Source organism: Penaeus monodon, chromosome 14 (genome assembly GCF_015228065.2).
Source record: "Penaeus monodon isolate SGIC_2016 chromosome 14, NSTDA_Pmon_1, whole genome shotgun sequence".
NCBI classification, from domain to species: domain Eukaryota; kingdom Metazoa; phylum Arthropoda; class Malacostraca; order Decapoda; family Penaeidae; genus Penaeus; species Penaeus monodon.
Window position 1 is genome coordinate 26,451,102 of NC_051399.1, and position 7,755 is coordinate 26,458,856.

Here is a 7,755-nt window from a genome sequence, read left to right on the forward strand (position 1 = left end):
TCTTTTCCCTCTTTTTCTTCTCTCTCTTTCTCTCTCTCTCTCCTTCTCTCTCTCCTTCTCTCTCTCTCTCTCTCTCTCTCTCTCTCTCCTCTCTCTCCTCTCTCAGTACTTTCTTTCTTACTTCCTTCGCAGGTTTTATACTATTTCCAACCAAGCTCTAAGTTCACGACACATAAAGATGCAATTTCCAAGAAAATCAGAAAAGTTAAGTTAGGATCGGACCTTCTGACCGCCTCCCCCCCCCCCCGACCCTCCGTCTCCCACTCCCCTCCCTCCTTTCCAATCTTCTCCGGCTCTCACCCACCCTTTCTCTTTCCAATCTTCTTCCGTCCAATTTTTCTCTTTCCAAGTTTGCTCCTGCTCCCTCCCGGTTTCTCTTGCCAGTTTCCGCCTCTCACAAAGTTCTTTTCTATTTAAATTTTCTTCTTTTCTTTAATTTCCCAGCTTCCCAGTTCCCCTTCCTCGGTGTTTTCTCTCTTTTTAATTTCCTTCGTCTCATCCCTCTTGAAAATCTAATATTCCTCTCAGTCCATTTCCAGTCTTTTCCTCTCATTTCCCCTTCACCTTCCTTCCCAATCTCCTTTGACCTTTTCGCTTTCTTTTTCTATTTTCCCTATTATCACCTCTTCTCATTCTCCTTTCTTTTACCTTTCTAATCACCTTTTTCAGCATTCCGCCTTTCTGTTTCCAATCATTTAAACGTCACCCGTCGCCTCCCTTCCCCAATACTCTTTACTCGCCCTCTCCCTTTCTCCTCACCCCCCTTCTCTTCCAAATCCCTCGCCCTCTCCCTCTGTTCCACTTACCTCCTCTCCCCTATTCTCCCCTCCTCCTTTTCTGCTCACTTTCTCTCACTCTCTCCCTACTCCTCCTTCCCCTTTTCTACTCACTTCTCGCCCTTTACATTACTTCTCCCCCTTCTTTTCTACACACTTCCTCTGAGCCTCTCCCTTCTACGCTGCTGCCTCCGCCTCCTCCTTCTCGTCCTCCTCCTCCTCCTCCTTCTCGTCGTCGTCGTCGTCGTCGTCGTCGTCGTCCTCCTCCTCCTCCTCCTCCTCCTCCCACATCATCCGCCAAATGATGCGTTACGTATTAAAAAGCCGACCTGATTAGCATCCGTCATTCGCCTCGCATGCAAAGGCCGAGGGAAGATTCGCCATTCACTATTTCGGAATTCATCGGGATTATGTCGCTTATTTACCACCTCTCTCGCTCTCTCTCTCTCTCGTTCTCGCTATCTTTCTCTTCTGTCTTCTCTCTTCCTCTTTCGCTTACTCTCTCTCTCTCTCTCGTTGGCTATCTCTTTCTCTTTCTCTTTCTCTTTCTCTCTCTCTCTCTATGAAATGTTATTTAAGGTAATAACACTATCTCCTCGAGACTGAGAAAGAGAGAGAGAAAAAAAGTAAGTGAACTCAGGACAGAAGGGAGGGAGGAGAAGGAAAACGAGGGAGTTAGGAGAACGGAAAAAAGGTGTGGAGGGCAAGAGAAGAGAATGAAAGGTAGAGGGAGAAGGGAGGGAAGAAGAGAGGAGTTCGGTGGGTAGGGGATGAGGGGGGGGTAGGAGGAGGAGGAGGCCAGGAGAATCTTTCTTTACTAAGATTCCTTTCACGAGAGCTGGGTAATCTGCAGTATATCTTACATAAATGGACGAAGCTCCCAGTGCTGTATCGCTAGACTAGAAGGGGGGAGGGGAAAGGTGGGGGAGGTGAGGGAGGGAAGAGAGGGGAAGAAGTAGGGGGAGGGCGGGGGCTATACCACTACCCTGATCCCCTCCCCTTTCGCCATCTTCCCCCCCCCTTTCCTCTAATCTTCCCTCCTCCTTGAACCCCATCTCCCCCTTCCTCACCTTCTGTAATTTCCTCACGATTTCCCTCTCCCTCGATCTTCCCTCCTTCCCTTCTCCCACATCTTCTCCTGACCGCAGTTTCCCCTTTCCTTCCCTCCTCTTTCATCCCCATCCCCCTCATATTCCTCCCCTTTTATCTTCTCCCTCCTCCCATTTCCCCCTTTCCTTTCCTCCTCTTCCATCCCCGTATCCCTCCCATTTACCTCTTTTCCTCATCCTCTTCCTCCCCTTTTACCCTCTTCTCCACCCTTTCCATTTCCCCCATTCCCTTCCCTCCTCTTTCTTCCCTATCCCCCTGCCACTTCGTTCTTTTCCCCATCCTCTTCCTCTCCTCCTTCCCCTCCTCCCCTCCTTCTTCTTCCCGACCGTGACAGAAGACAGACAATGTAACGCGGCCCTGAGGTGGTCACAACGCACATCGCTCACGTAAGAGTGTGTGACATGATACTGAAGAGAAAATCGGGTCGGAAGAGGGGGAAGAGGGGAACGAGGAGGGATGAAAACAAGGAAAATTTAAATGATTCTCTCTCTCTCTTTCTCTTTCTCTCTCTCTCTCTCTCTCTCTCTTCTCTCTCTCTCTCTTTCTCTTTCTCTTTCTCTTTCTCTTTCTCTTTCTCTCTCTCTCTCTTTCTCTCTCCCTCCTTCTTTCTCTCTCTTCTTCCCCCCTCTCTTCTCTCTTCCTCCCTTCTTCCTCCCTCCCTCATTCTTTCTCTCCTTCTCCCCCTCTCTCCTCTTTCCGAATCTCTTCTTCACTCATACAATACAAAGATATCTACCCCCCCCCCCTCAAAAAAAAAAAAAAAAAAAAAAAAAAAAACGTAACTCAGTCAGTTATTAAAAGTATAAAACAAATGACTTCCTGCATGAGGGCGAACGTACGGAAGAAAGATACAGCTCATGCATTATACAAATCAATTATCATATGTGAGTAGATTAAAGTAGACAAATGGTATGACTAACCAGATGCTTGAGTACAGAAATGGGCTTGAAACTATCGAGTACATTTTGCGTAAATCGGTTGAGAAATTATGGAATGAGTAACCAAATGCCTATGAATATAGTAATCTCCCGAGGAAATTAATTCACGAAGCTCCGAACCAAATGAATAAATTGAATGAATGAATCAAATAAGAAAACAGACAAGTGAATTCACTATTCAAATGAATAAGTAATTGCGTGAGTCCCTGAATCACATGAATAAGTAATTGCGTGAGTCCCTGAATCACATGAATAAGTAATTACGCGAGTCCCTGAATCACATGAATAACTAATTACGCGAGTCCCTGAATCAAATTAATAACTAATTACGCGAGTACATGCATAAAAGCGTGAAAGGCTATGCTTGCGTGCGTGCGTGCGTGCGTGCGTACGTCATACGTGCATGGCGCCGCGGGGCATAAAACGCATTTTTGCCTTAATTGCTCCTTCCCCGCGAGCCATATCCGGCGGGTGCACCGATTAAGCGTCATTTTAAAATTCATTTTGCTTATTATGCCTACGGGGAGTCAAGGGGGGAGGGGAAAGGCCACGGGGGAGGGAGGGAGGGAGGGAAGAAGGGAGGGAAGGAAAGCAGGGAGGGAAGGACGGGGAGGAGCGGGGAGGTATGGAAGGAGGGTGAAGAGAGTAAGGGAGGGAGAAGCGGAAAGGGAGAAGGAAGAAGGAGGGAGAAAGGGGAGGTTGGGCGACGGGAGGATAGGGTAGAGGGTAAAACGAAGGGAAAACTGGGACGGAAGGAGGGAAGGAAGGAGGGAGGGAGTCATAAAAAAAATATATTGATATTTAGCCTACCTTCTCTCAGGCTTACGTTATACCAGTACTATCTTTAATCCGGGCTTTCTGTATATAAGATATAATAAAATACAGTGTATATAATGCATTATAATACTGACATTAATGCGAACTCAGTAACATATATGCTTCGTAAAACATAGCAGAATTTTCCATGAAGGAAGGAGGGAACTGAACAAGAAGGGAAGGGAAAGGGAAGGAAAAGGAAAGGGAAGGGAAGGAAGGAAGGGGGAAGGAAAGGGGGAAAGGGGAGAAGTAAGGAAGGTAGGAAAAAAGAAAGGGAAAAAAAAGGCAGGAATAAGTAACTCCCGAGGAAAAATTTAATTCCGAAACTCCGAAACCAATGAATAAATTGAAAGAATGAATCAAATAAAAAAAAAACAAGTGAATTTACTTTCAAAAGAATAAATAATTGCTGACCCTGAATCCTGAAAAAGTTTGCGTGAGTCCCTGAACCCCATGAATAAATAAATTCGTGAGTCCCTGAAACACTTAAAAAGTAATTTCGCGGTCCCTGAATCACAGAATAAAATAATTACGCAGTTCCCGAATAAATTAATAAATAATTACGCGAGTACTGCATAAAAAACGGAAAGGCTATCGCGTGCGGGGTGGTGCGTGCGTACGCATACGTGCATGGCGCCGCGGGGCATAAAACGCATTTTTTTCCTTAATTTCTCCTTCCCCGCGAGCCATATCCGGGGGTGCCCCATTAAGCGCATTTTAAAAATTCATTTTGCTTATTAGCCTACGGGGGGGTCAAGGGGGGGGGGGAAAAGGGCCGGGGGGGGGAGGGAGGGAGGGAAGAAGGGAGGGAAGGAAACAGGGGGGAAGGACGGGGGGGAGCGGGGGGTATGGGAAAGGGGGGGTAAGAGAGTAGGGAGGGAGAAGCGGAAAGGGAGAAGGAAGAAGGAGGGAGAAAGGGGAGGTTGGGCGACGGGAGGATAGGGTAGAGGGTAAAACGAAGGGAAAACTGGGACGGAAGGAGGGAAGGAGGAGGGAGGGAGTCATAAAAAAAATATATTGATATTTAGCCTACCTTCTCTCAGGCTTACGTTATACCAGTACTATCTTTAATCCGGGCTTTCTGTATATAAGATATAATAAAATACAGTGTATATAATGCATTATAATACTGACATTATGCGAACTCATGTAACATATATGCTTCGTAAGACATAGCGAGAATGTGCCAGTGAAGGAAGGAGGGAACTGAGACAAGAAGGAAGGAAGGAGGGAGGGAAAGAAGGAGAGAAGTAAGGAAGGAAGGAGGGAAGGAAGGAAGGAAGTAAAGTAGAGAGGAAGGAAGGAAGGAAGGAAGGAAGGAAAGAGGGAGGAAAGGAGGGAAGGAAGGAATGAATGAAGGAAGGAAAGAAGGAAGGCAGGAAGAAAGGAAGGCATAGTAAGGGGGTGATAGACGAAGTAAGATAGTAATAAAGAAGAAAAAATGAGATGTAGGAAAGATGAATGGAAGAAGAAGGATTGAAGGAGAGAAAGAAAGAATAATGGAATAAAGGATGGAAAGAAGGGTGGTGGTAAAGAAGGAAGGTAGGAAGATAGGGGGGAGAAGGACCGAAGGAAGAAACGACAAGAAAAGCAGACAGAAAGAAAGGAGGAAAAGATTAAGAATTAAAGAAAAAAAAGTAGGATTGCCTTAAAATGCAAATCTGCCAACTTGCACTTTAACTGTCAAGAAAGCAATTTCTTTAAATCACGAAAGACATTACACAAAATTAGTATGCCATGAAGAACTATCTATTCTACATAAAAAGTGGAGTCAACGTGAGCTCTTAACACCCCTCCCCCCCAAAAAAAAAAAAAAAATGCTGATATACCTTTAGTAAAACTATCAGACACGAATCATAAAAAATAAACATCTAAAAACATCCAGATCGAAGATTAACCCAAACATTTCCATCACAATTTTCAACTATGGATCACAACACCAAAACACGAACACAAATTACCCACAATTCCATTACCCACGATTCCTTAGGGAAGACAACAAGCGTACATCCATTCACACGTACCCAAACACACTCGCCGCCTCCAAATACACGCACAATGATAGAGCGTCTGTGTACTCACATACTTCACACGCCTTCGTGCACTGTAAGCCACCAAACAACGTTAATTAAGGCTTCTCTCACACCTCATACCTAATGCCTCTCACCTCACGGCCGCCCGAGGACAACGAGCGTATTCCCTTTAGTTCGTCTACTATGGACTATATTTTCTTTTATTTACATTAGTATATTTGTTTATCTATTTTTTTTTTATTTTTTTTCGCTTTCATTTTTGGTTCTAAGGCGGAAATAAATATCTTTTTACATCATACAACGGTAATTGAGGCTTCTCTCACACTTCATACCTAATGCCTCTCACCTCACGCCCGCCCTAGGACAACGGGCGTATTCCCTTTAGTTCGTTTGCTATACTCTTCTCTCTTTTATTTACGTTTTATATTATGTATATATTTGTGTTTTTTCTTTCTTTCCTATTTTTTCCTTTTTTTCTCGGGCGAAAATAAATACAGTTTGACATTCTCTGTTATACAGGTCTATGAAAGTCTGGAGCAAGGGTCGGATAAATACAAAAGAAGAAGAAAAGGGAAAAATTAAACAGTAGTAGTCGTAGTAGAAGTAGAAGTAATAGAAGCAGTAGTACAGTCGTAGTAGTAGAAAGAAAGAAAGGAAAAAAGAATATGAAGAAGAAAAAAAAGAGAAAGAGGCGAAGGAAAAAGAAAAAAGGAAATACAGAAGGGGAATAGCCAGTCCCTCGAGGTATCCCTACCGCAACATCCCTGACCATACTACACAGGCAAGTAAACGCATTTTACATGGAAACAACAGACGGCTAAAAAAAGCGCATAAAAACGACTTTAGAGGCTCCATTTTATCCTACTTTTCATGGGGGGGGAGGGAGAGGGGGAAGGGATGGAAGGAAGAGAGAGGGGGAAGAGGGAAGGGGAGGAGGGAGGGGAATGAGAGAGGGGGAAGAAGGAGGGGGAAGAGGGAAGGGGTGAGGAGAGAAGGGGAGGAGAGGAAGAAAGTTAGGGGGAAAAGAGGGATGGGGGAAGAGAGAAGGGTAAGGGGGTGAAGAAGGGGATGAGAAAGAGAGATGGAGGAGCAAGGTGTTAATGATTAGGAGGAGTGGAGAGGAAAGGAGGGAAAGGGGAGAAGGGAAATGAAGTGAAGGAAGCGAAGAGGAGTAGAGGGAAAAGGTAGAAGAAATAGTTAAGTGAAGGAAAAGAATAAAAAATAAAGATAAAGATAAAGAAAAAGAGAAATGATGATGGGAGAGGGGGAGAGTTTTAGAGTGAAAGGATGAGAAAGTGAAGGAGGGAGAAGGAAAGATGAGATTAAGGAAGAAGGAAGGGGAGAAGATAAAGAGAAAGGGGGGAGGAGACAGAGTGGGTGGGGGGACATGAAAGAAAGCCAGTAACCGGATAATTTCTTAAAAGCCCCCATTTTTAGCGGCACGAGAGTCAAAAACATGTTCACAACACGTTGGGTTTTCGTTGTCTTGGCATCAAAAAGGTTGTAAAAGCATGGTGGTCGACACTGCTAATGCATGGACAAGCAAGCAAGTGGGACACCAAGGCCGAATTTGACTTCAGGAACAAGTGCATGAAAGTGCATGGCGACGTTATACAAGGCAAATCGAGCAGGCCGCAAATAGATGGTGGTGATGGTGGAAGTGGTGGGGTAGTGGTGCTGGTGCTAATGTTAGTAGTGGTGATGGTGGTAGGGGGTGGTGGGGATGGTGATGGTATTGGTGTTAATACGGGTGATGGTGAAAGTGGCAGTGATGCCGGTAAAAGTAACAGCTCTGATGATGAGCACGATATTAACGAAAACCATAACAACGACATAACAACAATAACATAACAAACGAATGAAACCAAGAAGTCATCACACCGCTCCCAAGCCACAGCCCGCTCCTCGCTGCATCATCACCCCGCAGTCACCACAACCGAGGAATTGCAACAACATGATCCGCCTGCATCATGACAAAAGCAATCATGCAAACGTGCAATATCCCTTCTGCATCAATCGCCAGCCTCCCTTTTGCAATGCCTTAATGCTTTCCCTTCTCTCTCTCTCGCTTCTCTGCCTATC